Consider the following 15,561-nt stretch of genomic DNA (forward strand, 5'->3'; position numbering starts at 1 on the left):
CCGAAAAGGCAAACTGAAAGAGCGGAAGAGCAAATAATTGTCAAATGCCGTATTTTAAAGATTATTTAGAAAATGTGAGGGGAGCAGTTTAGAAATCCTTAAAAGACTAATTCTTCCTTTAATGAACCTATATTTATTTCTTAGGGTCTTTATTTTTGAAAGCTAAATGTTTATACCTAAATCAAACATTACAGCTAAATACATCAGGCCAAAAACGACCTAATGTAACCAACTTGCTTTTAGATATGAAAGTGAAGGAGGAGTACATTTGATTTTATACAAAATAATCACCTGGATAAAACGTGAAGTCAACGTTGCAAGCAGCAAAGGTCTATATAAGAAGATAGAGAAACTCCAGTAAAAAATATCACATAAAATGTTGTTTCCACACAAGTTGAGTGTTGTTAGAACTCTATCTTGATTTTTACCATCAAGTAACCAAGCTTATAGTTCTCAGGGGATTTCAGCACTTCATTTGGATTTCTAATTATAAGATATTCTACAAAGTATAAATAATAAAACTCACACATTCATCATCTAGCACAAGAAATAACACATTACAACTATAATTACATCCCTTTACCTACTCCAGATTCAATTCATCCTCTCTCCTCTTACAAAGAAAATTTCTATCTTAAATCTGGGGTTTGTCACTTTCATTACTATTATACTTTTATTCTGTTCAAGCCATAAACAATATGTAATTCTGTTTTGCACATTTTAAGCTATACAAATGGAATATGTTATGTATAGCTTCTACAATTTGCTTTTTAGCTTTCACTGTAATGTTTGTGAGATTCATCTATGTCGATATATGTACTATTTTATTCATTTTTGTTTCTCGGGAGTATTCTATTGGATTAACTATGTCAGTATTTCACATTTTTAATGGTTTGTGTTGTCATCCATTTGTATTTTTACCTTTTCGACTTTCCAAATTTTTCACTATACCAATGCTCCGTGCACACTTTTGTGCTATGTAGTTGAATATACCTAATATATGTATCCAGGACTGGAATTACTGGGCCACAGGATATATACAACTTCAACTCCACTAGATATTGGTAAATTAATCTACAAAGTAGTTATCCCATAAATGGGATATTAAATGGGAAATTCTCTTCAGCAAAGCCTAACTACCAAATCACTTAAATGAAAATCACAATGAATGCTATTTTTAAAAAAGATTTTATTTATTTATTTATGATAGAGAAAGAGAGAGAGAGGCAGAGACACAGGCAGAGGGAGAAGCAGGCTCCATGCCGGGAGCCCAACGTGGGACTCAATCCCGGGACTCCAGGATCGCACCCTGGGCCAAGGGCAGGTGCCAAACCGCTGAGCCACCCAGGGATCCCCTGAATGCTATTTTCATGATATAAAATATCACTTGATGCTCCACTGCTAAATTTGGATCCTACAGTCTCTGAACCTTTAAGGAAAGGTTCAAGTGTGGATATTTTTAAAAACCCCAAAGCATTTTACAAATAAGTAGGATATAAATTTAAAGTAGCTGTGTCCATAGGGATGACATTTATAGAATAGTTTTTGGTGATGAATTATGACTAAGGCAAGTAGATACAGGATTAGAAATACCCATTCTGTGTATTCAGCATTAAATTTAATAATTGGAATAAACTCCACCAAATGCAAATACTTTTTTTTTTTTTTTTTTAACTCAGGGAAAAAAAAGGGATAAAACTACCCATGAGTAAAAGTGAAAAAATTGCCTGGTTTGTGTTGAGTGGGTTTCGAGTCTGATAGGCATCTACTCAGACAATGAAAGTTAAAAGTTAATAGCATGTTTAATTCTTTTTGATTAAAATTGAGTGTATTCTGAAGACTGGCAATTGTATACCTAAGTCACAGCTCAAAACCAGCCCTCAGGTTCATGAGGGGAAAAGAATCAATCCTTTTGTTTGCTTTTTCATTCTATTCAAACAAAAAAATTGTATTTGTGAAGAGCCTTCTATATATTGTTACTTATGCAGGCACAGTGATGGGCCTAAGGAGATCTCTTTGCATATAGAAATTGGTATTGATAAGCACAAACAATATTGTTTTCTTGCATGCAGATATCTATTACAATGTCTCTGTATCCTGAGCTATCTCTTTATTAGAGGGTTGATGTGGCTATTGGCTGACCAAGGAAAAGAAACAAGATGAAAAACCCCAGAAACCAAAGGACACAACTGTGAAGAGGCTTGTAAAAGCCAGCTTCCAAATGGCCCCCAATGATTCTTGCCTCCTGGTACTCACACCTTTATGAAGTCCCCTCCCACACTTAATGGGTTGACATGAATAACAAATATACATGGAGAATGAAAATTCATGACTCTCAAAGGTAGATCTTATCAAATGTTGCGGCTTGAGCTTGTTCTCTTGGATCACTTGCTCTAAAGAAAGACAGCTGCCATTTTGTGAAGACCTTCAAGTGGTCATACAGAAAAAATTATGAATTATGAGCCCTCCTGTCAATAAATTGAGGATTAATTATGTCAGTATTTCACATTTGGCAAGAAATTGAGCCATCCTGTCAAAAACTAGCCTCTACAAGCCAGCTAGGTGAGTGGAGCACATTGGAAATGGATCCTCCAGCTCCAGCCAAGTCTACAGGTGACTGCAACTCTCACTGACATCTTTACAACCCGATGACAGTCCCTGAGCAAGAATCATACATTTAAGCTGGTCCTGAGTTCCTGACTCCTAGAAACTGTGTGAAATAATAAATGCTTATTGTTGTTTTAGGCTGTTAAGTTTTCAGGTGATTTGTTATGCAGCAATAGATAACAAATACAGGGTTAGAAACAGGAAATAAGAGCAACTCTCTTTCTTCCTTTCTCCAAAACTGTAATGAATACTTCTGTTGTATCATTTATTTAAAGACCTGGTGCAGGGGCCGGGGGTGGGGGGGTGGGGGGGTAGTTACCCGGGTGGCTCAGTGGTTGAGCATCTGCCTTCAGCTCAGGTCATGATCCCAGGGTCCTGGAATTGAGTCCTGCCTTGGGTTCCCTGCAGGGAGCCTGCTTCTCCCTCTGCCTATGTCTCTGCCTCTGTGTGTCTCTCATGAATAAATAAATAAAATCTTAAAAAAAAAATAAATTAAATTAAAAATAAAATAAAATAAAAATAAAGACCCCATAGGGGTGGGAGACTTCTAAAATACCACCTTCAAGAAAAATCTAGTATGGTAAAAAGAAAAATATGTCACCATAAAAGAGTTTATTAGTTCACTTATTCAACAAATACTTATTGAGCCTACTGTATGTCAGATGCTGTGTTAAGTTAGATAACTACAACAGTAAGCAAGAGAGCCATGAATGCTGCCTCATGGAATTTACATTGTAATAAGCAAGAGGTACAAGTCAAGTAAATGAATACTTCAAATTCTTATAAATGCCATGAGTCCAGTAAATAAATTATTGCAATATGTTATAGGGGAAGTAGAATCTACTTTGGATAGTATGAGACGTAAGGCCTCTTCATGGAGACGACATCTAAGCTAAGCTTTGAAGGACAGAAAGAAAACCATCATGGAAAGAAAGGTGGAAAGGGCAATCCAGGGAGAGAAAATAGTGCATCCAGAGGCCTTGAGGTGCAAAGATACTTCCATACAATGAATGGACTGAGGAAGGCCAGACTGACAAGAATCCAATGTGTGAGGAAGAGAATACCATGAGTTGAGGTAGGAGGTCATCCATGTGTTTTCAAAATTCTAGGAAAAACACATCATTGTGAGGAGACTATAAAAATAATTTGACTCACATACAAGGCCTGCTTCAGATAGTTCTTCTTCACACTGAAAGAAACTTTACAATTTGATAGAGGAAATGAGTTCAAACCAAACATCAAACTCGAGCACTCAGAACCTGCTGGTTCCTCACTCCTTGAAGCTCCAACCAAATGTCTTTCTCTTTTTCCCAAGATCTCTCGGATTTCTAGACTTCTAATATCGATGCACAGCGCTATAGGTTTTCTTTATAGACCCACAGTGGCAGAGTCTAGTCTTATATCTGGGTAAACATACAGGAATATGAATACATCTCGAAAAGCTAAATCGTAGGGAACACCTAAAGCATATTGGATTTAACAATTATTCGAGACAATAAAGTTTAGCTGGAAGTTTAGTGCCAGTTTCTGGCACTTCTCAGAGGGCTTGTGTGACTGCTCTCGAGATTTAAGACCAAGTTTCCCTCGGTGTTCAGACTTAAAATTCTGTCTCTGTGTAAGACCTTTCAGACTCTGTTTGCGAAGGAAAGAAACTGGAATGTAAAGTCTCAAAATCACACTGTAACATTGCTGGTTGGCCAGGTGTTGAGGGACCTTATGCTATTTATTTAGTCATGTTGTAATGCCCTTTCCAATCCCAAATTCATTCTTGCCTCCAGAAGATTATTGAGATGGAACTTGTGAAATATACAGACTATTTCAACAAACAGCAATCGACTTCTTCCTTTACAGATTCCAGGGAAGGAAAAAAAAATCACCTTGCCAGCCAGCACACAGGCTGTGGTCCGCCCAAGCTACGAGACTCCTAACTGTCAAAAAGGCACCAAGGGGATTTCAATATATACAGTGTGGATGTGTCAGAGGATGCATTTTATGAGAGGTTTAATCTGTGCATTTGAAAGAGAATGGCAGCAACAGTCCCATGGGGCCCACCTCCCGGGCAGACAATGTTTTCACTCTGTAAAGAATCCCACTTGATGAGAATCGATACGTGTAGTTGGTCTTGACTACAAATAGTTCATTACAAGCTGAGCAAAGGGCCGCTGCCACTCCATGTGCTTTTTTCCCAGCTGTAATGGTCCCAACTCTCTCCATGTCAGAAAAGCCCACAATTATTTGATATAAAAGAATGTACAGGGCAATTCAAAAGCTAGAAATCTCACGTTGAGATATATAATTACAAGGGAACAGGTGTCTCGCATTTTCTAAGTCCCGGTGCTGATTTACAGCAGGACAGACATGCCCTCTGTTCTGTCCCTGCCCCTAGGACTCCTCCAAACGCACTGACCAAGACTGCTGGTCCCCAGAGAATGCCTAGCGTGCCACAGTGTGGCTTCCTGGAGACACAGATCCTCTCCTGCGCCTGAATTAGAAAACCTTGACCAGGACTAGAAGAAGCAAATGCAGCGTCAGCCCCGGGCTATTCTTGTCCCTCCAGTTGCTGCCCATCCTCAAAGTTGGAGACAGCTACACTCATGCTATCCGGGGTGCCTCAAACAAGCTTAAAACTGCGTCCCCTCTGACCCTTTGATTCCATTTAATGTCATTCATTCTACTTTGGAGGGCAGTATTACATCTTACTGAATTTTGTATTGGAAGGGTGCAAAAAACTTAAGTGTACAGCTTGCTGGAATATCACAAAGTGAACACCTTCACGTAAATACTGGGCCCTTCACTCTCCATCTCCAGCCCACCCTCCTCTCAGGGGTGATGCCATCAGTTAGTCTCACTTAATTTTGAGCTTCATGTGAATGGAATCATATATATCCGGTCTTTTGAACTGAGATCTATAACTCAATACCACATGCGATTGATCCATCTTGTTGCATGTACCTGTATCTTGCCCATTCTTATTGCTGTGTGATATATTGTCGCCTGAATATATCATCCTTCAGTTATCCTCTCTACTGCTGATGGACAGTTGAGTCGTTTCCACTTTTGTGCTATTATGAATAACATTACTAAGGAGGTTTATCCTTATGCATACACAGATCTTTTTGTAGGGCGTACACCTAGGAGTGGAATTACTATCTTTTAAAGTATGTACACATTTAGAAATTGTTCTCAATGCTTTTATCCTAGAAGATCCTTTGCACTTTCTTTCCCAGGAAAATATCAACTCTCAGAGCCTCTTCTGCCACTTTGTTCTTGGAGCTCTGCTCTATATCATGGAATGATAGTGGGCTACCGGACGGACAGTCATTGCCCTTGGGCATCTGTGCGCGCAGCCCTCCTTCTCAGGAAGTGACCTGAACAAGTCTGACCAATCCGAGAGCATTCTCTTCCTGCCACAGCCCCTTTTCTTGAGGTAACACCAATACCGTATGCCCTGCCGTGCCACCCTCTGGGATTTTCTGTCCCTTTCATACCCCTCTCTTGCCAGAATCACATACTACAGTATCAAAATTACACAATGAAGTAAGCTCTGAGCAATTTTAATCACTATAAATGTCTTTCCTTGAGAAACCCTACACCCCCGCCCCTACAAGGGAAGCAGCATGCTAACTAACCATGTAAAGAGTCACGCTCACTCCACTTCCAAATGGTTCACCTTCTCTCTCAGAAGACAGGATTCCTAAGCACTGGCCCTGGCTCGCCCTGCAAGTGGAGTGACCTCTAACAAGGTAACTCTAAGAGCAGAAGGAGAAAAATAATACCCGTCTCCTACTTACACAAGGATGGGATTTATTAAGTGTTAAAGAAATAACGCTGGTTAAAAACTTAGTGATGAAAGGAGTATAAATATTTTAAAAATTATCTTTATTATCCACTTCTAGTCCTTTAGCAAGCTTGCACTTAAACACCTATCTATTCTAAAGATGAAATAGTTTCCAACATTTCAAACTACTTTTCGAGTAGCTCATAATCTCCAGTTGGTAAGTTATATACTTGTAACTAGAAATCCTTTCACTCATCCCTATTAGTCTCATATTAAGAATAGCTGGTGACTATTCTCTTACTATGATACTTCACATAATTAAGATTGCTTTTAAGCCAGCGCTTTTCCTTCCTCTGACTAAATTACACCAAAGCATTCATCTTTTCAGAATGGGTTCTAATAGTCAATTCCCTACTCATTGCCATACTCCAAAATCAAATTTTGAAGTTCCAAAGTGTCTTGGGTCATTTAATTATAATTGGCCAACATCAAAAGCCATAACATTCTTTCATTTGTTCATTCAGCCATTCAATAACTAGATAATTGTTTTAAGCTTACTATTAATAAGCTTGAGATTCATTATAGCACCAGACAGATGAGTCCCTCATCTCATGGAGCTCACTTCCTAAATGTATTGAAAAACAAAGTAAAAACACACAACTTATAAAGGCTATGAGGACACTAAAGCCAAACGCTGGCCTAAAGAATGACCAGGATAGGGGCTACTTGAAATTGCATGATTGAAAAAGGTCTTTCTGAAGAGGTTACATTTGGATGGAAATCTAAATGATCTTAGGAGATGCCATGGAACAGTGTATGAAAAAGGTTTCTGTGCAGAGGATACAGCAATGATAGGCCCTTTGTAGGGAAAGTCACTGAGACTCCAGCATGATCTGCAAAGGGAAAGGAGGAGTGTAGGGAGGCTGGGGATGCAGGTGGGAATCAGACCAAATCCAGACTTGTTAGCTGTCATTAGGAGTTCATCTTGCGAGTTCCACAGGTCCTGATTTCATTGGTGACTGATCATATGTGTAAGTTGTTCTCTGGAATAATAAATCCAAGAGTATGATCCTGTCACTATTGTATGTGCTTCTTCACTTTGTGGTTCCCTGGATTCCCAAGGTGTCTCTGCCATCGGCACTGCTAGCCACCTTTTCTATCTTAAAGCCTCTCTTTTTCTGAAACATAACCTTCAACTGTATCATTTTTCACAAGCTAAGATTTAATTAAATCACACCTGAAGAGCTGAGATATAATACATTTAGTTTTTCATATGTAATTTTCCTATGCTTGGGCAATAGAAAGCCATAGTTAAGAGTTTAGGCTCTAGATGCATCAAAACCAGGTCCTATTTCTGTTTTTTTTGACACTTTTACTGCGTTTAACTAGCATATTACTTTACCTTCCTGAGGTTTTTTTTTAATCTGTAAAATGGAAATTATATACCTACCTGAGAGTTAGAGAGAATACATGTTAACCCTCAAGAGATGGTCATTAATAATACTAATATTATTCAAAAAGCAAAAACCATAGAACTTTGTAGTAAAAAGAGAAGTTAAATATTACTCCATTTACTGCTCTCATTTTGTGTTTAAGCCTCTCTGAAGCTAAATTAATTGTCAATGGTCACATAGTTAGTCAAAAGTTCACCAAATCTCCCTAGTCAATAGTCTAAAGGAAGAATAATTCAACTATTCACCACTTGCTTTAGCTCTGAGATTAGGCTTTATGAACAATGTAATCATTACTTGAATAAATCACAAAGACATTCTGATACCTGACGGGGCGAATTGTGATTGGAATAGTGTGTGGTTTATTAAATGCTATTTTTTTAGGACTTGAAAGATTCAGAACCATGAATTCTACTTTTTATTCGATTTGTTAAATGGAAAAAGTCAATAAGAAGATATACTTTTTATATAGAGCACATCCACCAAATGTGGATTGTAATTCATAGAGCTCTGACAAGAAAATAAATTGCAGGTTATAGAAGAGCTTTGGTAAGCAAATTATTGAGCATAGTGGATATGTCAACTCAGGGCCAAAATCTAGAGAAGTAGCTGTTCTGGCACAGAATTATACAAAACCCACTTATTTCAAGTGCTTGTCTTTGGCAAGTTTTCACATAGTTATCACACAGACATGAACTGAACTGTGTGAGTGTGATGAGGGTAAAAAAAACTAAACCTGAAGTGTAAGCTTAACAAGTAGGCTTTTACATGAACTCTGCATACTGTATTTTTAAATTATTCTTTTTAAATTATTTTATTATTTGCTTTATTAGGTAAGTAAACTGCAATCACAGAAAAAAAATAGGAAATATAAATAAGCAAAAAGAAATTCATTTATAATTCTACCACTCAAAAATAACTATTATTAACACCTTGCCATCTATAAACACACACACACACAAATTCTTCACATATCCAAGTTAATTCTTATTTTATCTAGAGACATATATCAAAGGAATTTGACACAAACTTTTAAGCTGATTATTATACTGAAAAGTGATTATCACAAAAGAAAAAAACATTTCATACGAAGAACTTCAAATTTTTCAATCATTGTTTACCAGTAGTAACCCACTTAAGTAACCAACAATCCCTTTTCCTTAGGACTGTATAAGGGATTTATGACAACAAATTCTATTCTCATTAACAAAATTTTACTAAACACCTGTCAAAGTCTAATATTTGAGGAAACACAAAACAAGTGTCTATGCTTTTGAGAAATGATATCTACAAGGAACACACACAACAAATTCAGTTACTTGGGCAAAATGGTTGGTAGGTGGTGAGGAACACTCACTGATTTTCTGGCTCTCACGAGGTCAATACTCTTCTTTTTTTATTTTTTAAGATTTATTTATTTATTTATTCATGATAGACATATATATAGAGAGAGAGGCAGAGACACAGGCAGAGGGAGACGCAAGCTCCATGCAGGGAGCCCGACATGGGACTCAATCCGGGGACCCCAGGATCGCGCCCTGGGCCAAAGGCAGGCGCCAAACCGCTGAGCCACCCAGGGATCCCCCAATACTCTTCTTTTTCAAAGTCTTCCCTGTGAAATGAAATATTACCTGTGTTCCCCTTTCCTCATGAGAAGACAGGCAGGCAAAGTCTATTATGCACTTTGTATTCTCAAGATTTTTTTGAGTTTGCTTAAACTCTGCTGGACAGATGGGATTTCTAAGTTATTTTGCAGACACAGACTCAGCCAAGAAGTCAAGTTTTTAAACTTTAAATGTCCTTTTGATTTGCTAGGAAAGACAATTGATGCAGCCACTTCCAATCTACTTTTAAATTGTATTCTCATTGAAGTATCTTCTAATTTAATATTTTTACATAAATATTTGTTTTTATTGTATATGGTAACCCCTATCAGGATGGCTTGTGAACTGCTGTTCCCTTTGCGTGTCTCCCCTCCCCCCTCAACTATTAACCTCTCTCTTCCTGTTCACAACCAAATACCCTTTCCTTAGGGAAGACTTTGCTGATGCCTACAAGTTTTTTCCAACTCTGTGTTTTCATAGACATATTTATATACTCTCTCAAACACTCATCTCAGCTATAATTTGGTATTTATTTGGACAATGATTTAGCAGTGTTTTTTCCTTACCAGACAATAAGCTCAAGTTTTTGCTCACAACTGTATCTGCAATGCTCAGCAGAGTGTGTAGAACATGCTAGATAATAATTGCTTGTTGATTAAAATTCACTAAGGCCAGGGATGCTATTTCATCTCTCGCTCTCTCTTTTTTTAAAGAGAGAATGCGTACAAGTGTGCACAAGAGTGTATAAGGGAGAACAGCAGAGGGAGAGGGAGAGAGAGAATCTTAAGCAGTTTTCATGCCCAGGGTGAGCCTGATGCGGGGCTCAATCTCACAACCCTGAGATCATGACCTGAGCCGAAATCAAGGGTTAGATGCTTAACCCACTGAGTCACCCAGGCACCCCTTTTCATCTCTTTAAAAAAAATATTTTTTAAACTAATTTAGTTATATTCCTGATCTGTATGCAGGGCTCTACCCAAGGTAGGTGTTAGTATATGCTAAATGCTTGGCATTTGATGAGTAGTCACTTGGGAATTTTACTACACATTTGCATTAATATATTTGTTTCAAGAATCATATATATTCCTATATATTTTTTCACCCATCCCATATCTAAAGTACGTAATCCATCTTTAACAAAAACATCTTGCTCTAAACATAGCGATACATTACAATAGGCTCTGTATACTGCATTATCACCAAAATAGGAACATAGAGTCAGTCCATACACTCTGTCCATGGCTTATGGAAAGATCTGACTCTAAGTCCAGCAATGATACCCCCTATACCTGAGAAATAGTATTTCCAAGTCAGCTCATGGCCCTGATGTTAAGATAAAAATCCACAACTTCTGTTAAAAGTTGTTGCCAGTTATTCACTTGCTAATTGATACACTTATTTTTTATTTAAATCATTTTGCTTTTCCTTGTGGTTTCAGATAAAACTCATTTAAACAATTACATGTTATTCTCCAAAATTATCTATTTATCATAAACTGTGAGCATCAAATATGTGTCAGCCACAACCCTGTGTGTTATCACAATTAAAGAAATCCAGCACAAAGAGAAGATTACATTTTATTCACCTCTCTCTCTCTCTCTCTCTCTCTCTCTCTAAAACATTTAGGAAGTCCCCAAGAATTTAGTCCACTACGACTTTTATCACAATTTCCTGCCATCTCTTACTCTATAGTAATTCAAAATGCCCAAGTCCTCAATGTCTCTATTTACTCCTGGAAGCTTCTAACTCTGTCCTACGATCTTGGTTCTCCATCAGCACCTCTGTCCCCCACAGTGATCTCCCCAAAGCTCTCACTTTCCTTCCTACTAATCCCTGAGCAGCATGGTTGTTTAACTGCATTCCTCACAGAAGCTGCACAGAAAATTTTCTCTTTCATCAAATTGACAAATGCTGTGGAAAGATGCTGTGAATCTACATAGATTACTATTTTTCACATCACAATCATATTCAAAACTCATCTCCTTTGATAAATAAGAAGCTGTTATCACAATCTAATTCTCCAGTGCTATATTTGGCTGTCAAAGAAAGATGTAGATGTGTGTGTGTGTGCTATGCATGTACATGCCAACCAGTCTGTGAGTCTTGCATGTGCGTCAGTGAGCCTGCGAGTCTTTGTCGGGTGTGTGTGTGTATGTGTGTCATTGAGTCTGTGTTTCTCTGCAAGGTGTGTGTGTGTCAGTGAGCTTGTGAGTCCTTGTAGGGTGTGTGTGTGTGTGTCAAGTATGTATCCCGGAAATCCACAAATTGGGCATAACTGAGAAAAAGTGGAAAGGAAGGGACAGTACTATTAAAGGAAGAGCATAACAATGAGCAAGATTGTGAAAGCGAGTCCCTGTACCTTCTCCTTCCAGATCCCAAGCCATTTTCAGATATCACCTTTCCACTGCAACACACTTAGCCATGGACATTTTCGGAAACATAGTGACATCATTTTCAATTCATAACCTAAATCTTGACATCATGCTTCATGGTTCCAAGGAATAATAGGAGTTAGTCTTCCTAGTCTTTCCCTACTGACCCTAAATCTACACTCTGCTTGGGTCTTTCTGAAGTTCCCATAACTCCTTTCTCAAGTATCTGAGGAGTAGCCAACACAGACATGCATCATATATGCGTATAGAATTACATGGATTTTTGTGAGTATATTTATACATGTGGATCAAACTATACATAATATTTTGCAACTTGCTATTTTCATGTCTTACAGATCTTTCCATACTGGGATATATTGGGCTACTTCATTATTCCATAGAATTATATGTATATGTATATATATGTATATGTATATGTATAGAAAAAAAACATGCATACCATGTCCAATTTAACCAACTTTTACTGACAAGCATTCATGTTGTGATCTTCCTATGAAAAATAATACTGTAGTACCATTCTTGTTCAGACTCCTGTTCATAGGTGTGAGTATTTATGGTTAGTGTTTCTCAAATCTGGCTTTACATTAAAATCATCTGAAGAGCTTTCAAAAATACTGCTACCTATGCTCTCTAGCCCCTCCCTCCACTAGACTAGTTATACCAGAATCTGGGAGTAGAGCCCAGGCATGAGTATTTAATAAAATCTCCCCAAGTAATTTTAATATGCAACCAAGGTGAAGAAATATTACTAATTATGAAGAATTGGAATTGCTGACTTGAAGGGTATATACATTTTACTTTTCTTTCATTATACATTTTGAACGCATTTTGTTAACATTTAAATTACATACAATTGCAAATTATGTACTATCATTATTTCCTCTCTAAGTAAAGTTCTCAGGAAATCTGAAAGGATAAGCCAAATACCAGGAAAGAGTCTCTTTCTAAGCTGAATGGGACCTCCTCTGAAATGCCTATATAAAGTGAGTAAACTCTACCTCAAGTTATTACTTTCACAGCACTGTGTTTCTTTTCTTTGTATTAAAGGCATAGCTCAGAGATGTTGCTGGTTTGGTTCCAGACCACCAAAATAAAGCAAACATCACTACAAAGTGAGTCAAATGGATTTTTTTTTTGTCTCCTGGTGCATATGACAGTTATCTTTATGCTCCACTGCGGTCTATTAAGTTTTTTAAAAAATGAGAAATACTTTGTTGGAAAGTAATTGGAAAATACTGTATTGCTAAAAAATCACTGAACACAGATCACCATAATAAATAAAATAATAATGATGAAAACGTTAAAAATATTGTGAGAATCATGAAAACATGACACAGAGACATTCAGTGAGTAAATTCTGTTGGAAAACATGGCACCAGTAGACTTGCTCGACACAGGATTACCATAAACCTTCAATTTGTATAAAGAAAACACACACACAATATCTATGAAGCACAGTAAAGCGAAGTGTGCAATAAAATGAGTATGTCTGTCCTTGTGACAATTCGCAATCATTTCATGTAGTTGATTGTTGTCTTTTACAGCCCCTGATCTCCAAGAGAACAGGAACCCAATCTGTTTTGTTTATGTGCTAATCCTAAAGCCTATCATAACAGGACCTAGAATATAATAGATTGTCAATATGTGTGGAATAAATCAGGCCCTGTGGTTATCTGGGCAGTGGTTAACCATGTTAGACTGTGAAAGGACCAGTAAAACGAAGGAGAAATACTGGTTGTTCTCATTCACCAGATCTAGCCTCTCCAAATAAAATACAAGTTTTATATATTTATTTATTTGTTTGTTTGTTTGTTTGTTTATTTATTTATTATTTAAGTTAACTTTAATTACAGTATAGTTAACATAAAACAAGTATTTTACCTTAGCCAAAAGAACCTACAAACCTACACTATCAAACAAGAAACAGATTAACGTGTGACAAATCTTGAAAGAAAAAAACACAAAGAAATTAGAAGGTAGAATATGATAAGCCACCTTTGGTAATAAACTTGTCCCTTCTCTGCTATTCCCCTGCATTTTGGTAAACACCTAAAAAATCTTATACAGCAAATGGTACAGTTAAGCATGAGGAACACTTGGAAGATGTGGGGGCAGAGGTCATCAGCTGTCATTGAGAGCATGATTCCTCAGCTGTTCCCTTTCTTTCTCCCTATAAGTAAGTCCTATATAAAGGAGGGGTCAAGACAGTAATTTCCCTTTGATTCTGACTACCATATTAAATTGCTCAGGATCATAGTTGCAGAAAGCCTCTAGATTCTTCTTTTCCATATATAATTACTACATAAGAAATAACACCTAGCCAAGCAACATATGCATTATGTCGAGTAGGACTAATGTTTTTTTAAAAGTCCTCAGTGTTGTAAACTGTGAATACATTTAGATTTTCCTTCTATATTATACCTGACTAAACCACAAGGAATATTGACTAAATGGGAAGGAGACTTTACGTCTCTTTTATTTGTTTCAGGGTGACTTGCTTTTACATTTTTTAGACTTTTTTTTCATTATTTTTTTTTTATTTTAGAATAGTTCTAGACTTACAGAAAAATTGAGGAAAGTTCCCATGCGCTCCACGCCCAATTTTTTTAATATTAACATCTCACTGAAGTATGGTACATTTGTCACAATAAACCAATATTGATACACAATTAGTAGCAAAAAGAAAAGTCAATGCTTTATTCATATTTCCTTAGTTTCTACCTAATGTTCTTTTCTTATTCCAGGCTTCCATCTAGGACACTGCATTACATTCACCCATCATGTCCCTTAGGCCCCTCTAGTCTGTCACCGTTTCTCAGTTTTTCCTTGGTTTCCATAATCTTGACAATTATTAAAAATACTTGTCAGAAATTTTGTAGAATGTTCCTCAGTTTGGGCTTTATTGATATTCTTCTCATGATTAGATTAGGTATTAGGTTTTGAGGAGGAACCTGACAAACACTGCCTCAACAACATGATCGAGGTTAATATTAATAGTAATATCATGTCCATATAGTATACCCTTGGAATGATATAAATGGCATCTGTACACTTGTGAGCTCTACTCTTCAAGTACAAAGTTCTATGCCAACATATTTACTTCTATGAATTCAGAAATCGAAGATATGTAACTGGTAACACAAAGGAATTTAGATATATAGTGAGAGCAAGCTATTTCCCTCCTTAACATGAAATAAAGTGTCCTTATTTCAATTTTTTTTTCTCAGAGGACAAAAAACCCTTTCACATGTAAGCCTGTCATAGATTTTAAAGGATTTCTACACATGGAGCAAAGTATTAAGATAGGCAGTGAATTAAAGTAAGAGTTTATCCATCACTCAGCAATTGCAGAAAAACCCAAGTTATCCTTTGATAGCCTAAAGGAAAACAAATTGGTGGATACATTTCTGCTATTAAAAAAAAATAGTGTTTCTATTATAATACATAACATTCTTTTAAAAATTCTAAGTATTTATATTTAAGACACACAATATACCGAAGTAAAATGTGTTCAGACTCTCCTGACCATCCTTTATGTAAGAAATGAGTACCAACAGCTAATGTAGGTAATGATTGAGTCCTTGGTGTGGGGCAGCAAAAGAAAGAGCTAATAAAAACGCTTCTTCTGAACCTATGTAGATAATATAATTCAGTAGAGCAGCCCACCCCAAGTGATAAGGAGACTGGATACCACGGGCCAGATGTGACTTAAGTGGGAATTATTGCTA

At 37.0% G+C, this 15,561-nt stretch overlaps 1 protein-coding gene across 2 annotated transcripts in view; it reads right to left on the bottom strand.

The window, feature by feature from the left end:
- The window catches only part of CPS1 (carbamoyl-phosphate synthase 1), a 357,452-nt gene that overhangs the window by 246,189 nt on the left and 95,702 nt on the right, over positions 1-15,561 (bottom strand). The gene's annotated exons all lie outside the window — the stretch shown is intronic.

The sequence above is a fragment of the Canis lupus genome, chromosome 36 (assembly GCF_048164855.1).
Source record: "Canis lupus baileyi chromosome 36, mCanLup2.hap1, whole genome shotgun sequence".
Classification (NCBI taxonomy): domain Eukaryota; kingdom Metazoa; phylum Chordata; class Mammalia; order Carnivora; family Canidae; genus Canis; species Canis lupus.